The following is a 5839-nucleotide window of genomic DNA, read 5'->3' as shown; positions in this document are numbered from 1 at the left end:
ATGAAGGCACTTTGCACCACGGAGTTTGGAAGACAATGATTTATTATGCTAGTAGGCTGGTAGGCATCAGTTCCCAGTCACCAGCCCTGACTGAGAGTCAAGCAGGAATTCATATACATTTTGTAAGCAGGCAGTACAAAAGCTGATAGGAGATTATCATGTAACTAGTTACATGCACTAAGTCATACATTGTCAGGCAGCACTAACTAAAGGAAATTGTTATGAGGCAGGGACATTCTGGGAAAGGAGGTGTGAGCAGAGTGCACAAAGTTAAGTGTGTCTTTGACTGGGTTATTTTGTCCCGGGAAGAAAGTCTGTGAAACACATTAGAGAAACAGGCTATATTTTTAGGTGATAAAATATAGTCCTTGCAGCTGTTAGTGGGACAAGCTGATGTGACACAGGCTATCTATGAAAAGCAGCTGTATATAGATCGTCAAGACTGACTAGGTTCAGCAATCTAATTATGTGACAGGCAGGGTGAGCACATCTTGTCTCAACACAGTAATAGGCTGCTGATTGATTTTTAAAATGTCTTGCTATGAAATTACAATTATAGATGGGTGGAGAAGACTATCACGGGTAATATCCTGCCCAGATCACTCCTACTGATGCCCCAGTAGGAGATACTCACTTGCTTACAGTCATGAGCCTGGGCCCACTGGCAGAGTCAGAGTGCTGTTTAGAAAGGAATATCGGAGGGGCGAGTCAGCCTCCTGTAGGAATCACCCAGGGGCAGGGCTTCTAACTGAAATGTTTCTCAAAAATAACAAGTAGTTATCACAAACATACTGCTATTCACTGGAGCATAAGAAATAATAAGGAAATTCAGCAGAGATAGGTATTTCATAAAGTTTTTATTAGTTACATACACTTCTACAAAATATTGGGTTTGAATGTGTTACTTTCATACATGCATGTCACATATTTTGATGATATCTAACCCAACAATTAACCTGCCTTTTATTTTCTTCTCTTCCATAGTCCCATACTGTTGTCTAATCAGTCTCCCCTATGCTTTTATGAATATTGCTAAATTTAAATTAACACAGAGCACATTTCACAAAGTGGGAAGAGGAAAAGGATAATGTGCGATGAGAAATAAAACTTTTATGAAAGTCAGCAAAACAGTTGTTCACATTGATAAATTGAATGTAAAACTATAGGAAAACTATTGAGAGCTAATAATAGTAAAATATGAAAGTAAAAGCAACAACTATGGGCCTGAGAAAATGGGAATCAGGGAGACTTTGACCCTGGGTATAGTTTTCTGGCATTTGGACTACGGTATGCACACAAACATTATCTTGTCATAAAAAGGAAAGTACTAAAAAAAGAAGAAGAACAACAAAAAAATCCCAAGTGAGGTCAAGCCCTGGCGAGCCTTGAATGATCCAATGATCTACATTTCTTCAATGTAAAATCAAACTATGCAAGCTAACATTTTTTAATGCCGCTACCTAGGTTTGTAGCTGCAAATTACCTGACAGAACAATATTGCTTATAGGGAGGTTCAAAAGCTTTATAGAAAGGGAGATGTTGACATGTGATTGGAAATATGCAGATGTTCACAAACATCTTGGGTGAAGGAGAATTGTCTCTCAAATCTCTCTGTTCTTGATTTGTCGCCAATCCTTGTGATGGAATTTATGGAGTCCATTCAGGGTCTCCTTAAGCCCCTCTAGGACACCAGCTTTCATCCTGGACTCTGTAGTCATCCCCTAATTTAGAGAACAAAGATGTGCTCTGCTGTAACATAAAATGCATGCAACTACCCATAAAATACTCACAAAAATGGTACCAATACTTCTTACCACTAGGGGACAGGACCACCAACCCCAGCCCATGGGCATGAGACTAGAGAAGGACATCTGCAGGATCTGACAGGAAAGGTCAGCAACCTCAGGGACTGTACCCCACATTCCCTCCCCATTAGATTGTGCTGCAGTCTGTGGCCCATTGTGGTAAGATGCCCTTGGAGCACACACGGCAGTGTCCTTGTGATCTCAGAGCAGCATCCAGGCAACAAGCATGGAAGATGCCCCTCAGCCCTGCTGCAAGAGAGCAGACACTTTTTACAATGTCTTCTGCTGTGGGGAGGGGGACAGTGGGCTGGAATCGCAGGGCTCCCTGATCCCCACACTTCACAGCTTCTGCTGCTGGGGACCCTGGCCCAGCCCACTGAAGGCACATGTGGTCCCAGAGAGATGTAGGCAACAATGTTCCAGTTCCTCCAGCTCTCCTTGAGCTCCATCTTCTGCATGACTGCCAAATGGAGCCAGATGGCCCCCCTCCCACCTTCTCTACCCAGCCCAGCAGGGCAGACGCACTCATTGTCAGCTTTGCCATGGCCTGCTTTCGAGCCTGGTGGCTTTGCCCAGACAGGCAGTCATTCTCTCTGTTGGAGCCAGCACCTCCTCAGGCTCACCCTGGGTCAGGGTTGCCAGGCAAGCCAGGCACTGGCATGGCTGCTTCTGTTCCCTCAGCTGCTGATGCTGTCAAGTGAGTGCTTCCTGGGCACTGGTGAAATCTTCATTAATAATGTTGCCTGAAGGAAGTAGAGTATGATTTTGTGGGAGGACTGCTCAAGACAAGCTGATCAAAGGGCACAAAGAAGCTCCCTGTCTGTTGCTAGCATCTGTTGCTCCAAAGGGGATGGTGTCTGCTGCCTCCCAGGGAAGGCATGGGGGTCCAGGGAAATCAGAGGGTGGGGAAGGCCAAGGTATTGGGGTGTCCAAAGGGACCATAAAGGGAAGCAGGGAAGGTAGCACAGACAAAAGACAAAGACCAGTGCAGCTCACCCTGGCATCTAGTCTGTCCCAGGAATGGTCACACTGGTCCATGTTGAACATGCCTGTCCTCTTTGTCCCCTTCATCTTCTATTGGGAGCTGCCGGAATGATCTCTGGTCAACCCCACAAGAGAAGTACCAGACACTCTCCACCCTGACGCTGATGTGTCCTATTGGGAGACAATGACCACCCCAGCACTATAAAGGCCTCTGTCACCTAAAGTCCTCCTGAGGCTCCATTCTTCCCTGAGGCACCTCCACTCACCTTGCCAACGCAGAACGAGGAGGCTCAGCGGGAATGACTGCTGCTTCTGCTGCTTGGTGGCTTCCAGATGCTGTGGTGGGTAGGATGAGAACATGGAGAAGGCATGGAGGTAGCCGAGTCCTCCATGCAGGAACCTGGAAAGCTCCATTACCTGGGTCTCCTCTTGCCTGATTCTCCTCACACAGCAGCTGCACCATGAGCTGTTGTATGAAACAGAACTTGAGCTGTGTTTCTTTCTGAGAGGTCAGCTGACACCAGACCTCTGCATGCTGCCACAAGTGGGACAGAAGCTGGTGTCACTGTTGCTGCAGACACTGGGCCTCCTGGATCTTGAGCGCCATCTGTGGAAGAGCCTGGCATGAGTCTAGGGATGACTTGCTGCTTCCTGAGTAAGCCCATAAATGCAGGGACAGGACACAGGCACATGGGCAGTGACCTGCACTGACTCTTCGGCCTAATGACTGCGGACCCAGTAGGAAACATTCACTTGCTTCTATCAGTGGGATTGGAGTCACTGGCAGCATGATTTGGTTCATCCAAACAGACAATTATGAGGCAGTGATTTGACCTACTGTAAGAATCACCCAGGTAAGGTCAGCCATCTTCCCACACCACAATGACAAGCCTCATTGTGGCCTCCTCATCTCAGTCCCCAGAGAGAACACACATGGTTCTAGGCAGCAAGCTGCCCAGAGAGAGGAAAGGAAACTGTGGAGGGCATAGTTCTTTGGGAAGGAGGATGGGGGGGGGGGGATGAAAGAAGACAGCAGGCAAAAGGAAAAAGCACAAACCTGAGGTGATGCCACCAGTGAGAGCAGCTCCTGGGGAAGGGACCCCATCACATGACACAGTGTCATCAGCAGAAGGAAGTGCAGGAGCAGAGTGATCTTCAAGCCTGTCACAGAAGGAGGCAGGTTTAGGGGGACATGTGAGACAGCTAAGCACCATAGTCACAATGGAACAGAGCACATAGGACAGGGCTGCTGCAGTCAGTAGACAGTCACACATGCTGGGGCCAGTGGGAGTGAGGATGTGGCTCCCCCAGGCTCCAGGCCACAGGCTCACATTGCAGATGTCCAAAGCTCAAAGCAAGTGTTGAAAGGCTCTTTTCTGAGCCCCCATAACCTTGCTCTGTCTGTAGCTCAGCACATGACTCTCCAGGCTGGGACCTGGGACAGCCTCAGAGTACTGCACTCTGTTCCTCAAAGTCACTCAATGCCACATTCACCCTGCCCTCATCATCATTTTAAAATCAGAGTTCCTAAGTAGCCACTAAGACTCAAGTAGTACAGCTAAAAATAAATTTCAAAAGACACTGAGGCCCAAGAAGTGATTTTTCTGATATCACCCATAAGCTAGTGGAAAAGAGAACTCCAGGATTCTTCTCCTAATCCTGGTGCCCAGAGTTCTCCTTTCACACACTGAGGGGCTTTCAGAAGCCTGAAAATGAGGAGCCGTTCTCACTGGTGTGGCTTCCCTGACTGAGGAGAATCAAATAGCGACTGCCATTTGCAGAATGTTTCCACTAGGCCCTACTGAATTCACACACACAAAAAAATTCATTTGAATGGCACAAGTGTACATAAAATGTTCCTTCATGTCTTCTCTCCTTCTCTCTCTTTCTCTGTTTTTGAGAGTGCTGGGGATCAAACCCAAGGCTTCACACAACCTTGTCAAACACTCCGCAACTGAGCTACCACACCCATAGTTCCCAAATGCAGAATTCTAAACCAGTACCTGACACTTTTCTCACCTGAATCATCACCCCCTATCACCCGCTACTGCCAGTGGAACTCCCAGCAGCCTGGTCCCCTAAAACTCACTTCTGCAGATGTGTAAAAATCACACACAGTGGCTGTGCCAGGATGACTTATATTTTAAATATTTTTCTTCTTCTACAAGAGCACTAATGCTATTTATTTAGTGGAACTACTCTCAACTGTGGAATGGAAAATCAGTGATGCTCATGAAAATAATAAATCCCCATATTCACATCTTCTTGCATAGTTTTTGCAAGATGCTAGTATGCACGTCATTGGCTGAAATGCCACTCACAATCCTGAAAGATGTTCTAATAATCAGTTAATGGCTGAGACAATAACTTATTAGTATGGCAAAGAAAAAAGAAAAAACAAAGGCAAGCTTACAGTGATGTATGCCTGGAATCCCAGACACTGTAGAGTTTGGGACAGGACAATCATAAGTGCGAAGACAGCCTGAAAGAAAAAACAAAACAATCTCAAAATAGAAATACAATATTAAGTAAATGAGGCTTGGCATGTAGCTCTGTAATCCCTGGACTCAATCACTAGTAGTACTACCCACACCTGTCACAAGTGAAGAAGGCCTTGAGCTCCATCAAAAGTTACACACACACACACACACACACACACACACACACACACACACACACGAGAATGTGAAGTAGAGAATTTATCAAGGAATTTTAAAATCTCTGGAGAGTAGAAACTTGGGAGAAAACCAGTACAGACCTGTTCTCCTATGGTCACTCAGAGACACTGCCAGTGTTCAGCTCCCTGCTGCTCCCTGCTGTAATTGTCATGTTGTCACTGTCTAAGTTAAGAAGTGAGAGAACCGAATTCACCTCTGTTCTTGTTCCCATGGCCCCAAACTGCTTGCAATTGGAAATTTGTGCCTGCACTAGAGAAAATAGCAAGAGGGAAAACACATGTTGTTAGGGGACCAGGTATGAAGATCAGTGTACAGGTGATGACAGTGACCAGGGGTTTGGGACTGACCACATTCTACCCCTTTCTCCCTTTG

General features: G+C 46.3%; 1 long non-coding RNA gene across 4 annotated transcripts; it reads right to left on the bottom strand.

Moving 5' to 3' along the window:
- Positions 1 to 966: 966 nt before the first annotated feature.
- Positions 967 to 5274, bottom strand: LOC134470586 (uncharacterized). 4 transcript variants are annotated; one of them, XR_010039525.1, is made up of 6 exons: positions 5203 to 5274; positions 3847 to 3950; positions 3207 to 3396; positions 3056 to 3125; positions 2802 to 2960; positions 967 to 1721 (listed from the first exon to the last, which is right to left on the bottom strand). It is a non-coding gene; the product is annotated as an uncharacterized LOC134470586 (long non-coding RNA). The 4 variants fall into 4 exon arrangements; XR_010039524.1 differs by having other exon boundaries at positions 2802 to 2889; XR_010039527.1 differs by lacking the exon at positions 967 to 1721 and adding an exon at positions 2137 to 2548.
- Between the last annotated feature and the right edge of the window lie 565 nt (positions 5275 to 5839).

The sequence above is a fragment of the Cavia porcellus genome, unplaced genomic scaffold, assembly GCF_034190915.1.
Source record: "Cavia porcellus strain 051 isolate PalLab524CR breed Dunkin Hartley unplaced genomic scaffold, mCavPor4.1 scaffold_15, whole genome shotgun sequence".
In the NCBI taxonomy this organism is placed as follows: Eukaryota; Metazoa; Chordata; class Mammalia; order Rodentia; family Caviidae; genus Cavia; species Cavia porcellus.
This window is presented reverse-complemented; position numbering and strand designations above follow the sequence as displayed.